This window comes from Dermochelys coriacea, chromosome 1, assembly GCF_009764565.3.
Source record: "Dermochelys coriacea isolate rDerCor1 chromosome 1, rDerCor1.pri.v4, whole genome shotgun sequence".
Classification (NCBI taxonomy): Eukaryota; Metazoa; Chordata; order Testudines; family Dermochelyidae; genus Dermochelys; species Dermochelys coriacea.
Window position 1 is genome coordinate 335,152,609 of NC_050068.2, and position 22,189 is coordinate 335,174,797.

The 22,189-nt window shown below is 40.2% G+C and overlaps 1 long non-coding RNA gene across 2 annotated transcripts in view; it reads left to right on the plus strand.

Annotated features, from left to right (window-relative positions):
* The window catches only part of LOC119845846, an 80,168-nt gene that overhangs the window by 12,616 nt on the left and 45,363 nt on the right, over nucleotides 1-22,189 (plus strand). The window contains exons 2-3 of one of the 2 annotated variants that reach the window (XR_005289730.1): nucleotides 14,857-14,926; nucleotides 20,047-20,132. This is a non-coding gene — a long non-coding RNA (uncharacterized LOC119845846). The remainder of the gene's footprint in view (nucleotides 1-14,856; nucleotides 14,927-20,046; nucleotides 20,133-22,189) is intronic. The other variant, XR_006275863.1, reaches the window with a different exon arrangement.

The following is a 22,189-nucleotide window of genomic DNA, read 5'->3' on the forward strand; positions in this document are numbered from 1 at the left end:
TCGTATAGTAATAGTCTCTCAGTAGATAGTATATTCTAAAACCAGTCTAATGCAACAGCACCATCATTTTTCTTTTTGCAAGATGTTAAAGGCAAAATCATTTATCCAACAAGTCCTTGAGATGCAAAACCAATTATGGGAAGTTAACAAATTGTAAGAAATTGTCACTGGAAGGTAATGAATTTTTTTTATATTAATAAAATACTTACTACAAATTGTATCCTTACACCAAATTCCATCATTTTAGGGCATGCCTTGAGTTACAGATATTTTGTACCTTGAGATAAATAAGTGTGGTTTAAAAAACTGCTTTTATGGACTGATGGGGAAGGAACTAATCTTGGCAAAAAAAAGGACAGTCTTCTGCAGTAATGGTTTGGTAATCATGACTGGGTGTGTGATAAATGAAGGGGGATAACTCCCTTTGATGGACAACCAGCCAGTGAGCTGTAAAATCCCACTTGGTAGCTGTTCTCTATTTGCTTTGCCTGTAAAGGGTTAAAAAATCCCCCAGGTAAAGAAAAAAGGTGGGCACCTGACCAAAAGAGCCAATGGGAAGGCTAGATTTTTTTTTTTTAAATGGGGGGAGAGGGAACTTTCCCTTTGTCTGTTCTCCCTGGGCTGCAGGGACATAGAGCAGCAATGCTATATGCAGGAATGCTGTGTAGGGTTTGAACAGGGAATGTAAGAAATCAATTGGACAGGGAATGTTTGGTAGATGCGATCAGGTTTATTTATTTTTTTATTTTGGCTTGTGGATCTCCTCTGTGCTAACCCCAGATGCTTTTGGTTGCTTGTAACCTTTAAGATGAACCCCCAAGAAAGCTATTTTGAGTGCTTAATTTTTGGAATTGCTTTTAAAATCTAGCAAAAGCCTAAGTTCCAGATGTATTTTCTTTCTTTTTGTTTTTAATAAAATTTACCTTTTTTGAGAACAGAATTTGGAGTTTTGTGTCCTAAGAAGTTTGTGCCTATGCTGTTTGATTAGCTGGTGGCAACAGCTAATTTCCTTTCTTTCTCAGCTCTTCCCCAGAAGGGTGTGTGAGAAAGGGCTTGAGGGTACCCCACAGGGAGGAATTCCCAAGTGCTCCTTCCTGGGTGTAAGGGGTGGTTGTTTTTTTTTTTTTTTTTTTTTTTTTTTTTTTTTTTTGCATTTGGGTGGTGGCAGCGCTTACCAAGGCAAGAACAGAGAAAAGCTGTAACCTTGGGAGTTTCATACAAGCGTGGAGTGGCAAGTATTAATTTTTAGAATCCTTGCAGACCCCCACCTTCTACATTTGAAGTGCCAGAGTGGGGATTCAGCCTTGATGGGGTGTTTTAGCTTGAAAAACTCTATTTACCGTAAAGAAAATAGGCCAAAAATGTTCTCTAAAATTTGGGAGAACGCAATCAACCATGTTAATAACATAGCAAGGCAGAGTCACTTAATTGGGTTACTTTTCCAGGCCTCTGCATTGGAATAGGGTTGAAATTGGGATTTAGTTTTTTTTTCCCCTTTCTTTCTTCTCTCCCACGTGTCCTATTTTTTCTTCAATCATGTGCGAGGAGTCCTGCTTTTATAATGAGATTTTCTATATAATCTTGAGGCCATATTGTTCCCATAAAGTAAGCCTGTATAAATGTGATAGGGTTCAAGTTTTGACAATCAACAACTCTAAGCTGTCAGTAGGGAATTGAGCCCGGGACCTCTTGCACTGAAAACATAAATATCTACTGCTTGAATAGTTCTTTAGGTGGCATTTGGAGCAAACTCATTCTTTTATGTAGACTGAGCGCTAACGGTGGGCAAAGACCAACATTGTGTGATAGCAATCTGGTTTATAAAACATAGTGGCTGGAACTCTCTCAATGTGGCCCTTAATACTTTATTTGTAAATTTTGTATCTTTTACGTGAATCATCATATTGATCTTTATTAAATTCATTACTCAGTTTAATATTAAATAATGGTCCTCAGAGTGTTTGGGGCCCATGAGAGTGGGGCCCCTAGACAAATTAAACTGGATCCTCTGTTGATGGGAACCCAGGCATTACCAGAGACTCCTGTTGCCAACATATGTACTATATCAAAGAAGCTGCTAATTGCAATTAAAAATATCAACAAATAAATCAGTTAATTTGGTTCCAATCTGTAGCTAAGCCAGTCCTGTTCAGTGTAGAACTCTAAGAGCTCACATAGTGAGGAATGTCTGCCTTTCGGATGAGACATTGTAAACTATCAAAAGCCTCTGAAACTTTAGGGATGGTTATATGTTTAAACAGAAATATTTCATATTTAAACAGAAAAGTTCTTGTGGTTGTTAAACCATCATTAGAAGAGGATGGAAAATGGTTTACAAGCTCTGATGTTGGACCTCTACGCTGTGGGTGGTAGAAATGAAGCCACTTTTAGCCAGTAAAGTTTAATTGTAAAATGTACTGTAGATAATTGTTTATATATGGCAAGAATTGCTTCTCACCATGTGAACTATCAGAACTGAGCATGGAGGAAAATGAATGATGCTTTCTTTTAATTATTCTAGCAGACTGGAAAGTAAGGACCTGAATCTGCTGATACTCCCTGGTTTTTCCTCCCTCTAGTGAGGCATAGATTCTTCCTGACCAGATAGCACATGCTGGGAGACTTTTTTTTTTCTTTTCCCCTGAAACCATAAGGGGAAAGAGAAAAAAATCACACAAATGATCCATTGCTTAAAAAGAACCCCTAAATCTCCAGTTCATGAGAAAACAAGTTTTGGCTCATGTCACTGGACTGCTGAAAATATATGCTGTGGGATACTGAGCAATACTGAGCACCCATCTGTGGTCTCACCTTAGATATACTCGTTTATTGCAGAATGTGTGGTTTCACTTAAATACATAGTTTTAGCCTTCCTGATGGAAGACCTTCTTAATGTGAGTCAGTTCAGAGTTGTTCTCTTGAGTTTGCAGGAAGGCAAAATGAAGGTATAGCCCTGACTGGTGTGCACTAACTCCATTCATCTCAGTAGAATGTTAACTCTGAAACCCAATGATGATTTTAAATTTCAACATTAGTCATTCAGTGTTGAAACAATCACAATTAAACATCCAGCTAATGTGCTTTAACCAGTCTGGTATACTTGAATGATGTCACCGCACATTAAGCAGTTGGGGCTGTTGTCAGCTTGTTCAAAAAGGTGTGTGGCCCCTTTACAAGCTATATAGCCAGAGAGTGACTTGCTTCATACTAGGTCAGTGTGAGGTTGCTGATTCATCTCTCTGCAAGGTAACCAGAAGATAGGAGAGGCTTTTATGTCCATGCTAGTGCAGGAAAAGCCCTCTTACCTGGATCACCTAGAGTAGCACCCACTCTTCTTAATTAAATGCCAGGTTTGTCATGATCTGCTGTGGGCATTCCATGCCGTTGCTCCTTTTGTGAGGGTCTGAGAAGGAATTTGTTCCCTCACCACCAGATTGGCTGATGCAAGGTGGGTTTTTTCACCTTCCCCACAGTGGGTCGAGGCTTAGTTGGGATGAACATGAAACGGGGATTAGACTGATTCTGCAACACATTATGTAAGCATAATGGATGTCCATTGCAGGTATTCCACAGGGAAGGGATAGTTATCAGATAAAAAGGATTGGTAAAGGATTTAAAGGAGGTTTCTTTAAAAGAGCAGGAATAGTGGGGGGCCCTCTTATGGCAGGAGACAACTGTGATGGTCTGAACCCCTTTTGCAAGATTGTTAAATGTTGTACAAAGCATACTGTGTAGGGTATCATTTGAAAACTCATGATTTGCTAATCATTATTTGTGGCAACGTTGTGCATAAAGATATAAGATTCCACTGTATAATATTACCAAGACTTGCTCCAGCATGTTCTGGACGGCAGTCAGAAACAAGCTCCCCATAGACAAAAGGCTAGCCAATGCCTCAGCCAGGAGTCAAGGGGATCTAGTAGATCATCACCTGATTAGGTGCCCACTCTTTGGCAGAGGTGAGGGTGTGGGCAAAAGATCTACATTTTGACACAGAAGCTGGTTAAAGTTCCTGGCCACGCAGACTCTCTTAACATCAGTTGGGGATGATTCTTGCACAAGAGAAAGGGCTTTAAGAGGAGAGGACAGACGCCCCGCCCCCCAATCTTCTCCTCCTTGCTCTCTATCCATGGAATCATCAACACATGAATAGCAAAGGAAGCAGCATTGCACTGGGCAGGGGGCAGATTCTGACTGAAAGAGGCTCAGCTGGTGGGACTGCTGGAACATGCGGTGAAGGCGACCTTTGCTTTGTATTCACTTAGCTGGTTAGCTAACTTGGCTAACTTAGCTTGTTAGGTTGGGTGTCGGTTGCGTTTTACATTTTATTTCTTTCAGTTCTGACTTATGCTTCTCATTACATGTAGACACTTAAAATCTGTCTTTCTGTAGTTAATACATTTGTTTTATCTAAACCGGTGTGTTTGGATTGAAATGTTTGGGGGAAACTCAATTTGGGATAACAAAATTTGTGCACATCATTTTCTAGTAATAAATGATGGGCTTTCTATGAGCTTTTGTTGTCCAGGAGGGTAGAAGATGCACATTTCTTGATGGAAGTCTGGGACTGGGAGTTTGTTACTTTTGTCCCATAATGTAACTCATGAGTGGCTGGCCAGAGCATTCATACAGTATATCTGGAATGACTTGCATGCTGGAGACTGTGTGAGAGCAGACCAGGAGTGGTTGCTCTCGCAATGAAGCAGAGTAAAAGGCACCCCAGGTTAGGGAATTGAGAGGATACAGTAGTCCATCAGTCCAGATTGTACCTTAGGTAATCCTAGAATCACAGGACTGGAAGGGACCTCAAGAGGTCATCTTAGTCCAGTCACCCACACTCGTGGCAGGACTAAGTATTATCTAGAAGACCCCTGACAGGTTTGTCCAACCTGTTCTTAAAAATCTCCAGTGATGGAGATTCTACAACCTTCCTGCGCAATTTATTCCAGTGCTTAATTGCCCTGACAGTTAGGAAGTTTTTCCTAATGTCCAACCTAAACTGCCCTGGCTGCAATTTAAGCCCATTGCTTCTTGTCCCGTCCTCAGAGGTTAACAAGAACAATCTTTGTAACAACCTTTTTATGTGACTGAAAATTGTTGTATGCCATCCCTCTGTCTTCTCTTTTCCAGACTGAAATAATTGGGTTTGTTTAACCTTCCCTCATAGGTCATGGTTTCTAGACCTTTAATCCTTTTTGTTGCTCTTCTCTGGATCTTCTCCAGTTTAGCCACATCTTTCCTGAAATGTGGCACCCAGAACTGGGCACAATACTCCATCTGAGGACTTATCAGTGCAGCGTACAGTGGAACTATTACTTCTCATGTCTTGCTTACAACACCTGCTAATACATCCCAAAATTATGTTTGTGTTTTTTGCAACACTGCTCACTCACATTTAGCTTGTGACCCAGTATGACCCCCAGATCCCTTTCTGCATTACTTCTTCTGAGGCAATCATTTCCCATTTTGTATGTGTGCAACTGATTGTTCCTTCCTAAGTGGAGTACTTTGCATTTGTCCTTATTGAATTTCATCCTATTTTCTGCAGACTATTTCTCCAGTTTGTCTAGATCATTTGGAATTTTAATTCTATTCTCCAGTGCACTTACAACCTCTCCCAGCTTGGTATCATCTGCAAACTTTATAAGTGTACTCTCTATGCCATTATCTAAATCATTGATAAAGATACTGAACAGAACCGGACCCAGAACTGATCTCTGTGGGACCCAACTTGATATGCCCTTCCAGCCTGACTGTGAACTACTGATAACTATTCTCTGGTAATGTCACACCAAGCCCTCATCCTTCATAATCCCCCTTATCCTTAGGGGGTGCTGCCACACCCCCTGTTTGAAGTGGTTTCCATCATACACATCATTTACAGTTGTTTCAATGACTCAGAACCCACGCTATAAAAATGGTTCAAGAGTCCCTGGCCTTAGCCCTCATTCGATGGGGTTGAGGTCCCAGCAGCAGGGTGGCTGGGGATCAGGATGGGTAAAGGGGGAGGACTGACAGCCTCCCTCCCTCCCTCCACAGTATATGTAAATGATTATGGAATTACCTGCACTGTAGAATTTTACCTGCCAGGTACTCGCAGATATTTTAGGAATAAAGTTGTGGCCTAATTAAGCCACAATCAGTGTCTTCTGTCCTTGTTCCTGCATAGCTGGACAATGGGAGTTACACATATGTACGACAGAACACTTATTCCTGTGGATTAACATAAGAGTGTAGTGTTGGAAACAGAGAGAACGTATGGCGGGGGAATAGTAGTTCTCTGGGGTAGGATGAGGCTTTGATAAAGGACTGGTTGATCTCAGGGGAGAATGAAAGATCTCAGAAAAGGGTGGGGTGATTTTAGAAAAAGGGCTCTGCACCTTACACTTTTGCTTATGTGTTTGTTTAGCACTTGGGAAGCACTAGACCAGAATTCAGGAGACATGGGCTCTGTTCCCATCTGCCGGGAACCTACTCTGTGACCTTGGGCAAGTCACTTCACCTTTCTGTGCTATTGTTTTGTGGACCTCCCAGATATTGCCTGTCTTGTACAGTGCCTAGTGTACTATCTTTGTACAGTGCCTAATGCAAAGAGGGCTCAATCTTGGTACATTTAATAATAAATAACATGCTTAACTTTAAGCATATGAGTGGTCCTAGAAGCTAAGGAACTACTCATGGGCATAAAGTTAAGCACAAACCTAAATATTTGTGGGATTGAAACTTTAGGGTGAAAAATACCTGGCAGCGTGAAATAAAATGAGTGAAAAGAGGGTGATTAAGCAGTGTCAGTTGAGGGTAAAAATAAACTTCCATGGTGAAATAAAAATCAGATCTATTTTAAACTGTCACTAAAGGTGGAAATAATTTTACTAAACTGTTTAGCAGTATCGTCATTAGTATCTTGTTCTTGGAGAACTGCATAAAGTATAAAACAAAGATCAAAAATATAAGCTCTAATGAATTTTACTGCACTGTGCAGTCATTAGATCAATCCTCTCTCCCCTCCCAAATCATTCTTGTTCTGGCAGTCATTGCAAATGCAGTCTGTGTGGGGTTAACACCGCTTTTAGTTTTCTTTCACATTCAGTCACTGATTAGTGACAGGAAATTCAGTTCATTGTAAGGTTTTCAGTTTTGTGAGTTCTAATTCAGCCATTAGGTTCAAAAGGTAAAATCAAAGGTGACTCTGAAGCATACAGCACATGGGGCAAGGACATTGCTGTAACCTTTGTATTCTGACAAGGATCATCCATTTGGGGGAATTGCCTTTTTTGAATTTTGAAAAGATAAGATTCCATTACAGCCAGAATCCTGATCCTGTGTATTTTCTCATCTTCCCAGAATAAAATCCTTTGATAAGCTTTTACCAGCAGAAGTGTCATTGATTCAGTTGTGAGCCTGGTTCAATGTCCTGCAGACACTGACCAATGAGCCCATGAAGTGAGAAGTGTGGCACAGTCTATAAAGTGGTGCATGCATGCATACATCTTGCCATGCATCCGATCAATTGGGTATTCACCCACGAAAGCTTATACTCCAATATGTCTGTTAGTCTATAAGGTGCCACAGGACACTCTGCCGCTTTTACAGATCCAGACTAACACAGCTACCCTTCTGATTCTTGACACCTGACCATGTGTGTCAGAGGTGAGTATGAACACTGCTGAGAAATAAGAAGCAGATTTTCTGCTTATGGAATAGGGCATGGAGGCTGAGGTGAAGGAGGGAGCTAGGGGAACACTGACTTGAGTATGAGTATGGAACTCTTACTTGGAAGTCAGTGAGACTATTTGTATGAGTAAGTGATCACCAAAGCAAATACAGGTGCTATAGGGTGCTGACAGTGAAATTTATCCCATGGAGAGAGCCAGCATTCTGCCCATGTTGCATTTACGCCCTGTTTTCAGGGCTCAGTTGGAACTCCAGTGGTGCTGGCGTGATTCTCTGGTAAGCATGTATTCCATGTACCCTTCTGTGGCTAAATGGGATCCTGTTGCAATCTCTATTTGTATGTTGGCTGTCATCTTGACCAACATCATGGGTTGAATTGGACACCTGCAGAGCTAAAATCATGAGTTTAGTGTGTAATTTGAGCTAAACAGCCATGCTCTAACTCTACCTGGTGTCTCAGAGACTATATCCCCTGTGGATCCTGCATGTGGCCCAGTGAGTTATGTTGACCCTCTGTAGAGGGACTGATTTTCATTTTAGTGAATGGAGAGCTGAGATGCACAAGCCAAAAGACAAGAGGGGAAGGTGAATGAAGCAGAGGATTGTTTCATGAATTGACCACCAATCACCATTCAGTTGTAACAACTTAACCCCGTCAAAGCTGGTGGTGTTGCCCCAGCATGAGAGAGAGAATTTGACCCAATATTTACTATAATGTGTTGGGGTTTTGTGCCTTGCAATGAGCAGCAAAAGAAGGCCTTTTTTGTAAAGGACAAATAACGTAAAAACATTATTTTGGTCAGGAGTTTTCTGCAATTTCTAGTAAAATGTTTTCTAAATATTTTGGTTTTGTTACAATGTAAACTGCGTATTGGGAAGCAATGTGTTTAAAAGGGCACAATACCGCTGTGGACATGCTTCTGCGATCCATAATGAAAAGGAGTAGTGCCTCGCTACTTGAGTAGCAGGATTGATTTAAATACTAATACTCTTGAGAAAGATATTATTCAGGATGAGAAAGGGGTAGGTGGGGCAGAACTGGACCCATATTCTTTATTCTAATCATAACATAAGACAATATTCCATGCTGAACTACAATTAGACTTACCAGAATTTGATTTGAATTTTTTTATAATTTCAACACTATCAGTTTGTTTTATGCATTTTTAATTTTTTATTTCCTTCACAGTTGCACAAAAATATGTTTTTTAAAGTTTTGTTTGTTTTTTATCAATTTTAAATTTTCACAGTTGTAGGAAATTGTGGGGAATTCAGATGATGGTGGGGGCAGGTTAGACAATAATTTAATGACAGTAGATGTTGAGATTCAAAAAATTAAAGCTTTGACTGTTAAAACACAAATTGTCAACATCACATATCAAAATATATGAAACAAATATGCTTAAATTAAATTCTAATAAGTTCTCAAGCAGCATTTTACTTTTTGCCTATCTGTAAATTTTAATTATCGATGGAAATATTTTATGCCTATATGGTGAAATCAACATTTCCTGATTTTTTTTAACTGATTAAAAAAAATCTAATCCTTTCAAGCCTAACTATAACATAGAAAATTAAATTAGCTTGAGAGAAACACTATACCTGACATTCACTCAGCTGCTTCCCCAGCCCTTATAATTCAAGACCAACCCTTTTAGAAAACAGCTAATGGCTGTTTTACATTCCTTTAACACCAAACCTGCAATTTGAAGAGTGAATACCGGTGGGTGGAATCACTCTTAATACTTCCTTCCTCCTCCCGAAGTGTTAACATACCTCTGCCTAGATATTCACCTAATGTCTTTATTTCTGAATTTTCTTGTCTCATCTGCTCCGGCTACATTGTGTTGTCTGCCATCCCATTGGCATTTCCTTTAATTTATTGCATAATTGAAGGGAAGGTTCCCAGCTTTATGGCTGCTATCTGCCCTCCCCCCGCTCTTCCCAACCCCCCCTCCAAAGACAGCTCAATTCCAGAAGACGGGTATGAGGTTTTATTTCCCTGATTTCAGTTTCTGTAGTAAGATTAATGATAAAAAGAGCCACACTTAATAAGTTCTCAGCTAGAAATGTAGTTCTGATGTTGCACAAAAAAGGGAAGAGAAAATATTCTATATTCAATACATTATTATTTAATACTGCAGTAGCACCCATTGGCCCCTGTCAGGATTGAGACTTATTGTATTACAATATGTACAAATAATGAAAGTGTAGACTGATTGGTCCCTTCCAGCCTTGGAATCTATGTGATCCTCTAGTCTGACCTGAATAACACAGGCCATAGAACTTCCCCAAAATAATTTCTAGAGCAGATCTTTTAGAGAAAAAAATCAATATTGATCTAAAAATTGTCAAGGATGGAAGACCACCAGGATCCTGGATAAATTGGTCCAATGGTTATTAATCCCATGACTACAAATGTACACCTTATTTCCAAGCTGAATTTTCCTTCAACTTCTAGTCATTGGATCATATTATACCTTTCTCTGCTAGATTGAAGAGTCCATTATTTAATATTTGTTCTTGATGTAGATGCTTTTTAGACTGTAATCAAGTCACCCCTTAAACTTTGCTTTGTTAAGCTAAATAGATTGTGCTCCGTGAGTCTTACTGTAACACGTTTTCTAATTCTTTAATCATTCTCATGGCTCTTCTGTGAACCATCTCCAATGTATCAACATTCTTCTTGAATTGTGGACACCAGAACTACACCCAGTATTCTAGTAGCAGATACACCAGTGCCAAATATAGAGGTATAATAACCTTTCTACTCCTACTCAAGATTCCCCTGTTTATGCACTCCAGGATCGCCTTTGCTCTTTTGGCCACAGCATCACTCTGGGAGCTCATGTTCAGCTGATTATCCACCACGACCCCCAAATATTTTCCAGAGTCACTGCCTCCCCAGATAGTCCCCCATCATGTAAATATGAACTACAGTCTTTTGTTCCTAGACACATTCATTTACAGTTAGCCATATTAAAACTTGTACTGTTTGCTTGCACCAAGTTTACCAGGTGGACTAGATTGCTCTGAATAAGTGAGCAAACCAGACCACTCTCCTAATTTTTGTGTCATCTGCAAACTTATCAGTGATGATTTTATTTTCTTCTGGGTCATTGTTAGAATATTAAATAGCATAGGGCCAAGAACCAATCCCTGTGGGACTTCAGTGGAAACACACCCACTCAATGACAATTTCCATTTACAATTACATTTTGAGACCTATCAGCTAGTCAGTTTTGACTTCATTTGTGTGCCATGTTAATTTGATATCATTCTAGATGTACGTCAGTGTTGTAAAAAGTGACTTGTACCAGTGTGAGTTACCTCCATTTCAAACCAGAGTAAACTGACTGACTGTGTAAGTCCCTTTTTTACACTGGTACAATGCATTAACACTTAGTCCTGGTCTACACTACAGAGTTAGGTTGATGTAAAGCAACGTATGTCAACCTAACTCTGTAAATGTCTATACTAAAATGTAGCTTCCACCAATGTAACTTGCCCACTACACTGACTTAATAACTCCAATTCTGCAAGAGGCGGAGTGCTTAGGTCGATGTAGTTAGCTTGACACAGTGTCAGTGTAGATACTGCATTGCTTACATTGACTGTTGCTGCCTTTCAGAAGCTGTCCCACAGTACCCCACACTGACAGTTAAATTGGTGCAAGTGTTCCTGGTGAGGGGGGACACCGCCAACACAAGAAGCACAGTGTGAACATGCAAAAGCGAATTCATTATTGGAGTGGCTGTACATAGACGTAACTTAGGTCAAGTTAATTTTGTAGTGTAGACTTGCCCTAAAAATGTGCATGGATCCATCGCACTTCTCCCCACAATAAAGATAAGCCCTCTATGTAAACTAATATCTTAAGTCTGCAGACAGCCTGAAACAACAGCCGTGAGGGGTTTGAACTGCCTCTGTTCATCTCAGTGTGGTGTTAACTGAAACCTAATGATGACCTGTTCATTGCTGCTCATTTTAGCAGAACCATCCAACTAAAGAATTATCCTACAATCCAAAACTGCCTCCCCACAATGCCTACCCAGGTGCCAGAAACTCCAACTTCCCCTGTAACTTCTACAATACAACTTTGAGTTTGTTTTGGAATTCTGAAGCACACTGAAACTAGTGGCAGCATAAAATAAATTAAATTGAATATCAAAATAGACAACAGAAGAAATACTCTACTGATTTGTATCAGTTGGTTTCATGTGTAATTCAATAAAATCTCTGATTTTAAAAATGCATCTGATGCTGCTGCAGAATTCTTGACTGTTGCACTGGCTTGCTGCAAAAATTAGGTCAAGCTTGCTGCAGAAGATGCCAAGGCCTTGGTCTTAGTGTTGTGTCTTCAAGATAGGTATGTGCTTATCTGTCTCAACTTCTAAAATTGCATAGCCTCATAATTCATCGGGGGCATATGTTTTTTATTGTACATTTACATGCTGACATGAATAAGGGCCGTGATTTTAAAAGGTGACTAGTGATTTCTGAATGACTTGATTTTTTAGTGTCCAGCTTGAGACACCTTAAAGGGGCCTGATTTTTGGTGCATGGTTGTTCAGCATTGTCTGAATCTGCCCCTTTAAAGCAACTCCGAATGAGCACCCAAAATCACTAGTTTCTTCTGAAGATCTTGGCCAAGGATCTTTCAGAATTTGCCATAATTCTATTGTGTAGGAAGAAGCATGCAGGATTTGAGCTGGTAGTAGGCAGCCTGAAATTCTCTGCATGTTCCTTTTGGTATCCGCTTTTATACAGTGATTGGATCTTAACAGGTTAACAATGATAGACACTTAAAACAGTTTAAGGGATTAAAACATCAATTAGAGATAGGTAGGTGATAATTAGAATCATGTACTCTATTTGAAAATGGATCTTATATCTCCTTTGCATCTCTTTTGGTTTTATGGTTTAGTTGACACACCTCTTGCTGTTACCACCCATTTTAATAGGCATTCTATGGGCCAGAGAGACCATCATTGGTTAAGGAACTTACAAATGAAGGCCAAAAGGAAGGGAATCTCTTATTTTTTGAGAGGCACTTGAAAACCTTTGAAAATGATTGTTTTAGCAAAACTAAATCTCTGTGATCTTGATTATATAGACCTAGGGAATCCAACTGAAAGGATACCATTGTAATGTTATATGATTAACTTGACATATCAAGTCATTGGATGATTGTAAACCTTGCAAGGCACCAGCTCAGGAACTTTACTCTCACCATATTTATACTCTCTAGCCTTTATGAGCAATGATTGAAAAGCAGCTTCAGGAGTAAAATAGATTTTGATAAAAATAGAGATAACTGGGGCAATAATATAAGGACTCGCTCTTTTGAACACAAGACATCTAGCATTGGTGAAATAAATATGGCTCTAATAACACTGAAAAACCATTTATCATAATTCCCTCTGGTATATGCTACAAACATATGGAACAAGCTTGTGGCTTAACCCATCTGCTAGAATTCATATGACAGAATCATTATTCTGCTTTCAGGAGAGAATGTCAAGATCAAAAGCCCAATTCTGATTAGCTGGCAAATGTGCAGTATTGTAGTACAGAGGGTGCATTCATGTAGGACCACTTTGCGGCATTTGGAAATCAATTTGTTTCATTCCAATTGAGGGACATGCTGTAGTATCATTTCACAAGAATGAGAGGCTTCAGCTTAATTTGCTCCTCATTTGATGCTGAACTCTGTCCATCATCCATACCTCCCACAAAGCATGTGGAGACTCCATGGCTGTAGTCTTTTCTCCTATCTCTACTCTGTGATTTTCATGGGTTATTTCAATTATGGCTAATGGAGATGAGCTATATCTGTACAATGAATATACTGATCAAAGGTTAAAATCCAAAGTCTGTCAAGAGGAGATTAATTTTATAGCAGTTTTGTCTATGGTTCTGAGGGTGTAGGTTCAAGTAATAGCACTGATCCACCATGATCACCATATTAATTGATGATTGAAACTAGAATTTAGCCTCAGGACTATAACAAGGTTCCATAACACATCTATAACATGGGTTTATCTCATTCACACAGGAAAGAGCAAAGGATGTTAAAATACATGGTTTAAGTGTTGTGATCTAATAACATGATGTCCTGTCATGGTAAATTTTACTGTGTAAATAGGCCCTTAGAATTCACTCATGCAAATAGCTGCTTAACTCAAATGAGTAGTGACCATTTCCTCCTATCACTTCACCTTGGAAGAAAGGTGAAGGTTTTAGTTCCTGTTTGCATTCAGACATCATGACTCCTGCAGTTTGTGTGACAGTGCTGGTTACAGATCACTGTAGCTAGTTACATGGAAGACGATCATGGAACATGTTGCATTAAGTGCAAAAATTAAATGGGGAAAAAATTGATGTTAAAGTTCAGATTTCACATGCACCGAATTCAGGAAGTTCATTGTTAAGGCTGGTGTTCATTAACTGTGGAAGTTCTGATACTGGAGATATAAAATATGACATGAAATATTCACTAGAGGCAACCTGCAGTATGATGAAGGTTGGGGATGACTGAATAACCCGGTATGCAGGGTTGATGTTGGTCCCAGGATACTAGAGATACAAGATGAGTGAGGTAATATCTTATTGGACCAACTTCTATACAGTGTGTGGGAGTGTGTGATTTCTTGTTTGAGGTGATCCCTTATGGGAGTATGTGAGTTGCAGTAAAGGGTTCCTCGGTTTTTCTGAAGACCTTTTGCAGAGCAGCTCAGCATATTTGGAGTTGTACGTAGTAGTCAGAAGGTTACAGTCTGTGAGACCTCTGGGGATGATGATGTGTTTACTGCATTTGCTCAGGAAGGAGATGTTGCTGTTAAGTTTTGCCTCCTTTCATGTTTTGGAATTTGCATTTCAAGCGGCAAAATTTGGTATCTTCCATTGCTGTATGCAATGTGGTTGTAGCAGTGTTGGTCCCAGGATATTTGAGATACAGGTGTGTGAGGTAACATCTTCTATTGGACCAACATCTGAAGCTGGTCCAATCAAATATATTACCTCACTCACCTTATAGCTGTACAACCTGGTGGCAATTTTACGGAAAAAGGAAGTTGATCCATACTCCTGCCACAACTGACACTTTTTTTTCCCCTGTAGCTTTTTAGAAAGTCACACTCAGTAGATAGAGTATTGATTTTTCTTTTCTCTTTCAACAAGGAGCCTGATATAATTTGCAGATTTATGGCCTGATTCCAGGAGATGCCGAGTACCCACAACTTCCACTGAGGTAAAAAATGCTGTTAATCAAAACATAAGCCACCATACTGACAGCTATGGTCACATCCTTTCCATGATGGATGTGGGAGATATGCTAGGGATATGAATTGCTTTGCGGACACCAGTATACAGGGGTTTTATCATGCTGCCCTGGAGCATTAAAATAAAATTCCTTATCTTCATTTTCTGCATTGCAAGGTCAATTCCATTGAATAACGATGATTCCTTGTACAAGAGAGATTCTTCCTGAAGACAGGTGAGATTCATACCAGAGCAGTCATTTTGGGTCAAGATTTTTGCTTTTCCTTGACACATCTTTAGCCCTATTACCCATGGACACTTCACTCAACAGAAGGAACAGCAATGCCTCTGGAAAAGTGGTGTGGAAGAAGAGAGAGACGCAGACTGAACGCTCTCTAAATCATAAAACAAAGGCCAGGTCAAATAGCATAGCTAAACTCAGTGGGATATTTAGCAGAGAGTAGGGGTGTCCAGAAAAGAACAATTTTGCTTTGTGAAAATTTCAAAATTTGTTTATTTCTGAATCCAAATGGAAAATGAGACCTTAAAAATTTGTCATGCAAGATCATGAGAAAGAAGTTGGTTCTATTGCCTAGGGTGCTGATGTGAGTTATGGGACACCCAGGTTCAAGTCGCTGCTCTGAATCAGGACCAGGTGGATGCCACTGGGCTAAAGTCAGTCTCTTTCTGACTGGAAATTCAGTGCTGGACCTAAACTTCCTGACACAGTTTTTGACGACACAGATATATATACACAAAACATTTTGGTTTAGATGAAGCAGCATTTTTTGACAAAGTTTAGTCAGAAATGTTTGACCAACTTTAATGTATGGTGCATTGTTTTCATCTTTTCTTCATATCACAGGATAAACATATGCTTAAAAGAACACATTTTTTTCTTAATTTTGAGTTATTTCATCCTTTACAGAATTTTTCTGACAGACTTTAAAGCATGATAAAAGTTCTAATACAGGAGTTTAAAAGTTTAGTATGTGTTACGAAAGCCCAAACATTGTCTTTAGGTTCCGCAAAGAATGGTCCCTGGCTGAAATACTTACAGCCCATGCAGTCACAATATAGTAGTTTTCTAGAATAATGATCCAGACCACTTACAGTATAGTTCCGTTTAAAAGATTGAATTAAATTAGCTTTGTACTGGCATTAAAAAGCAGGCAGTGGTTTATTAGAAATCTTATATCTGCCAACTCTCCTATGCTTTTTTGCTAACTTTTTTTTTCCTGCTTGACTATCGAATAACTCTGTGAAGCTAATGTTTGATGGTGAATTTCAAGTTTGAAACATCTCTGGGAAAATTCACATAGCATCTTCCATTATCACCAGAAATCTCACTTCTGTAGAAGTTCCAGGGAAGTAGCCAATTTCATGCATAACCATATGATTGTTCACAAACACACAGTTTACCAATGAGTTCAGAACAAAATTAGAAGCTTTGAGAAAACGGGTTTTGATCCTGAACTGTTTCACACTTCAACCCATGCAAATCTGTCGTTGCATAAGAATGGAATGAACCTTTGTTTTAACTAAGTTGGAAAGGCTTGCATGGTTCTCTCTCAAAATACTGTGTTTTGGCCCATTACTGTAGTATTTTAATGGCAATAATACGCAGTTTCACTCCATATATACATTGTGTGCTTGGGTATGAAATCATAATAGGCAATCTATTGTAAAACAATAAATCGGCAACAAAAAGACATTTACTTTTTAATATGCCACTATTATGTCTGGTTTCAGAGTATCAGCCGTGTTAGTCTATATCCTCAAATTATGTTTCATGGGTTCTCCAAACCTTTAATTTCTTGACTTACCCTGAAAGATGAATTAAACCTTATACAGTACTGCAGGTATATATAAAATAGGCTGCTTTTGTTATAGTTCTGTCTAAACCTGACGGCCTTGCTTCACAGTGGGTTGTGCAAACATTTTCTTTGGTTTTCCTCCACGTGGGATTGCAACTCTGCTTTTGATTTGACTTTCGTGTTTGAACTCAAAAATCTCAAAGCTAAACTTAGACAAAACTGCAGAGCTCCAACAAGCTTTGTATCATATACACAATCCTCCCGCTGTTTTGTTGCAGAGCAGCAAATCATCTCAGGTTTGTTTGAAATAAGACACAGGCTCAGTCCAAGAGGTTTTGGAACTGGACAGAGCTTTATGCACACTTTTTTTTAAGCTTGTGAGGAAACTCAGATAGGTGAGTTTTACATGGTTTCAGGTGTCATTGAGTGAAACTCACCTCTATACAGAAGTCAGCATAGTTCCAGTGCTGAAGGCTTAGAAGGGGCTTAAATGGTGCATATAGGACTTTTTGTTAGCCTTTTGCACAAGGTGAATATCGTTTATGGAGATAATTGTACACAATTGAATTATTTATTCTTCTTTGACTCTCCTCTGATAATAATAAATGAGGAAATCTGTAAAAGGCCTCAATTGAAATTCTGTCGCTATTGAAGTCAATGGCAAAACTCGCATTGACTTCTGTAGGGCCAGGATTTCACTCTTGTGTGCTATCTGATTCCAACATTCTGCTTTATCATTTGGGAAGTGATGTCTTAAAGTTCCTTGTGGTGTTCTGCTTCTCATTCATCCTGGGGGTGAGGAGGCTGGGGTATACAAGAGGAAAAAACTCTGCTTATACAGGTGCTTAATAGAAAACAGGAGGCCTTCACAGAGGAGGGTCAGCGTGGTTAAATGCAAAGCTGGATCATAACATCTTAACTCTAGCACCATTTTTCTAGGATAATTAATAATAGCCTCGAGGGGGTTTGTCAACAACAATCTGGATTTCTGTCTAAATGGTAGTCGATTACATATCTTCTCTAGGGTTCATAGCTTTTCATTGCCAGCCTGGTCTTGCAGCTGTACTGATGAATAAATTATCTGTGTCAATCAGTGAAGAACAAATTACAGGCACAGAGAGCTCGACGGTTAGTGGTAGCAGCAGAAGTGTAATGTTGCCTATTGCTATAGGACAAAGGAAAATAAGCCATCTCTTTCCCATGAGCTGTTCTAAAAACCAATTCAGAATTAGCTCTTAGCTCCACCCTTGCTTCACTTTTCATTCAAACTGCTGCCAAACCAAATTCCTTTTCATCACTTTTTTATTGATTTTTCTTTTACAATAAAACTGGCATTGTAACAAACATAACTTCAGAGCAGATGTCGATACCGTGTCTTGTCAGTATATTTTAAACATATCTATATAATCCTCCTAAATAATGCTTAACAAACTAAAAACCCCAAGACAAACAGGGCTGTTGTCTGTTTTAGTTTCATTATTGGTTCAAGTTCCTCTGCCTTAACAATGCCTAAGCAGTGATCTAATAACACATGTACAATATGTGCACACATAGGCCAAAGAATTTCAAAAATGACTAGTGATTTTTTTGGGTGCCTCAACTTGTGAGTGCCCAATTTGGGAAACCTTAACAGGATCTCATTTTCACATGGAGGGTACTTAGCATTTTCTACAAGTCAGGATCTTTTCTGGTGTCTCAAATTGGGCACCCCAAAAGTTGGACACCCAAAATCATTAGTTGCTTTTGGAAAATCCATCCTATTCCATAAAATGAAATTCCTCCCAGGGTACAGGATGCTTAAAACTACCTGTAAACCACTAACATCCAAAATGACTCCTTAATGCAGGGTTTTTAGGGACTTAAGTGGTGGTTCCTAAAGCCTTTGGAGTACCCTCTCCATTGTGGTGGCTTATCCCCATTATTTCTTGAACCACGACTTTCATCCATAGATCTTTTAATGAAGTTATACACCACAAACAAACTTCAGTTCTGCTTTGGTGTTCAAGAAAAGTATGCTGTGTATATAAAGGTTGAAAACAATACTGATGTAATCATTGCTTCACCCTTGAATTCTCTGAGCCTTCCACAAATCAGTGTCTTGTTGCACTTTGTGCAGTACCCGGTGTGTTGACTCCGTTGCCCAGAATATGTACCCTTCTGCTGTAGATTAGCCTCATTTTGGCAGAGTAGAGGCTTGACACAGACATGTCTTAGCTATCTTGACCACAGTACATTCCAGCCATCTCTGCTACACAGCCAGATAAGATCAGTGGCTTGTGATTTATGCCGAAGGTGGAAAAAGAAGAAAAGAATTCAAAGTTAAACTTTTTTCATAGTTGCATACAACTGACAACACATTCACCCCCATGATCCCTTTGTCCCACCTCTCCTCTGAATATTTGGTTTGGAACTCATGAATTCAATTTAAGCTCTCAGTCTTGATGGATCTGAGAGAATGCAATTTGGAGGGTTATTATTACACACTTTAAATCATAAATATCAGGACAAAGAGTAAAAAATATGTCAAATGTGGGGCATAGATGAGTTACAGCACAACTGCAGCAATAAAACCAAGTCCTCCACAGCATTTTCTTTAACTAGTGTACAGTGGAGACATTGCCCACCCCTAATCCGGAATGTATTTTATTTTGTTTTCTTTGTGTTACTATTTTCCATTGTCAATAGGGGAAAAAATAAGACACCTTCAGACTCCAGAGATGGGAGATGTGTATCCACACTGAAAGTCAGAGATTAGATCCCAGCTAGTGATGAATATGATGAAAGATAAAGGGCCAGACTCTGTTCCATGCTCTAGCTGCAGTAAAGGGACAGCAACATCTTCACATTGGACTTTACAACCTATCTTAGTGGTATCAGAAGAGACTGTTGGAATTGATTTAAGGACCCTGCCTCCCAAAGGATCGATTCCCCTGTAAGGTCTATCACCTATTAGATGCAGGTCAAAGGAAACTTAGTCATTTTAAAAGGTGAGAACAGGCAGGAGGTTTTATTATGGGATAAAATTAGTCATTTTAAAAGGTGAGAACAGGCAGGAGGTTTTATTATGGGATAAGTAACACAAGATAGGGAAAGGTCAATAAAGCTTTAAACAGAGTAAAAGAGCACAAAACAGCTCGGTGGTTTTACAAGTACAGTGGGCTTGAAGCCCAGACCCAAACCCTAACCAATATGGGCATAACACAAATAAAATGTCAACATTACTCAGTCTCTAGGAATGACAAGAGCTCAGATGTAGATAGCTCACGATGCTCTCATCTGTCCTGCTTCTCAGGTAACTCAGGTTGGGACCTTGAAGACATTTACTGGACTCAGGAACTCGAGATGGAACAGAGGGTCTCATTTGATGATGGTAACCAGGTAAGCACAGATGTTCTGTTGATGTTCCTCTTCTTCCGTCTCATGACCAAGCACAGACACAAGTTGAACCAAACATGGGCTGCCTCTTGAGCGGACAACACCTGACAGAGTCTGCAATCCCTTTCTGTAACCTTTCTATCACTAGACAGAATAACCGAGAGTCAAATGACCCTTTCCTGCCTTTACTGTTGCTAGGTAGATTAGACTTAAACTTTAACCAATCAGAAAAATAGGCACCGAAAAAAGGCACCAATCTTGATAACAAGAAGGTGGACTAAGATGGAGGGTGAAAGATAAAACAACCAAAAAACCCCAACCCCAAATGGCTCAAAGCTCCAACATTAGAGCCAATATTGCAGTTCTATCCTAGCTCCTTGAAAGCTTCCATGGTAGGGGGTGTGGCTAGCAAGAGGCATTGCTGGAGCATGCTTCATTCGGGGTATGCTGTGCCGACTCACCAGGGCAAAGTGAGCTGTTACAAGACAGCCCCGTTAAGAAGTTAGCTGTTATCAGGATGTAATGACGGTCATTACCAAAGCACATCAGAATCAGTAACAAGTTTTAAACTCATAACGAGAGCTAGTCTGGAATTTTTCAACAAAGCATTTTTGTTCGCAAAATGTTGGTTTGTCAAATTGGGTGATTTCGTGGGAAAGGGTCGGTTTCAACAACACTTTGATCCGAACGGTTTTCCTCAGGTCCAGGGTGGAATTTTGGGGAGTGTTGGGAGGGAGGCCCACCCCAGAACAGCCAGTAACCCAGAGGTAAGGGCATTCACCTGGGACATGGGAGACTCCAGGACTTGAATCTAACCCCTGGGCTACAGAGTCAGTCTCTGTCTCTGCAACCCTACTCCAAGCTGGGTCTGGAGGGAAGGCCCCAGAGGATGGTGTTGGAGAACAAGCCTGGCCCTGTAGTGGTGGCTCCTGACCTATGAGGCTAGGCCCAGCTCCCTGTTCTGGGCATTGTGACCTAGCACATGGATCACAGTGCCACCCAGGTGTGGCCCAAACACCCCTCCATTATGATGGAGCAGTGGCTGGAGAAAATATGGGTGAGTGGCATGGAGACCTGGGTCATGAGATCATAGTTCCACTCAGGTTTGGCCTGGCCACTTGTCCGTTATCACAGAGGAGTAGCTGTGTCAAACCTGATTGGTATTGTAATCCTGTGCACCAATTAGCAGTGCTGGGAGCTGGGCCCAGCCCCATGCAACAGGAGCCAAAGCTGCAGGTGGAGTGTGGGGCACGCTTGCTTTGCCACCCCTGCCTCCTCTCTGCATCTGGCACAATGAATATTTGCCTCAGGCCCCATAAACCATCTAGAACCTTTCCAAAGGCCCTCTGGTATGTCAGAACCCACCATTTGGGAAACAGTGGGTCAGGGCATTTACCTGGAATGTAGAATACCCAGGTTAAAGACCCTGCTCTGATTCAGGAACATCCCAGGTGAGTGCCTTAACCACTGGGACAGTGGGGGTCTCAGCCTCTCAAAACCTTTTTCCATCCAGCTCTACTCGCAATATCCTGGTGAGGTAGGGAAGTATTAGCTCTATTATTCCCTGGGGCAGGATTTGAACCCGGGGCTAGTCTTCTCTACGGCGCTAAATTGGCACAGCTGTGATCAATGCAGCGGCATCAATTTAAAGGGTTTGGTAGGGACCCAGTAAGTCAACAGGAGAGCGCTCTCCTGTCAACTTAATTAATCCACCTCAACGAGAGGCGGAAGCTATGCTGACGGAAGAGCATCTCCCGCCGATTTAGCATGGTGTAGAGACTGTTAAGTTGATGTAAATTACATTGATTGGGGGGTGTTTTTTTTTACACCCTGAGTGACTTAACTTATGTAGACTTAAGCAGTAGTGTGGACAAGGCCCAGGTTTATTGAGACCCTAATCCAATTTCCCTTCTACTAGGCCAGTGATTCTAAACTACAACTGGCAACTTGGGGTTCTGAGGAAATGCAAATTTTATTACAATCTAAAGCAAAGTAAACCTCACTCGCCTTGTCCCCTGCACATTCTTGTCTTTAAATGTCAAGCATTCTCTGCTAACCTC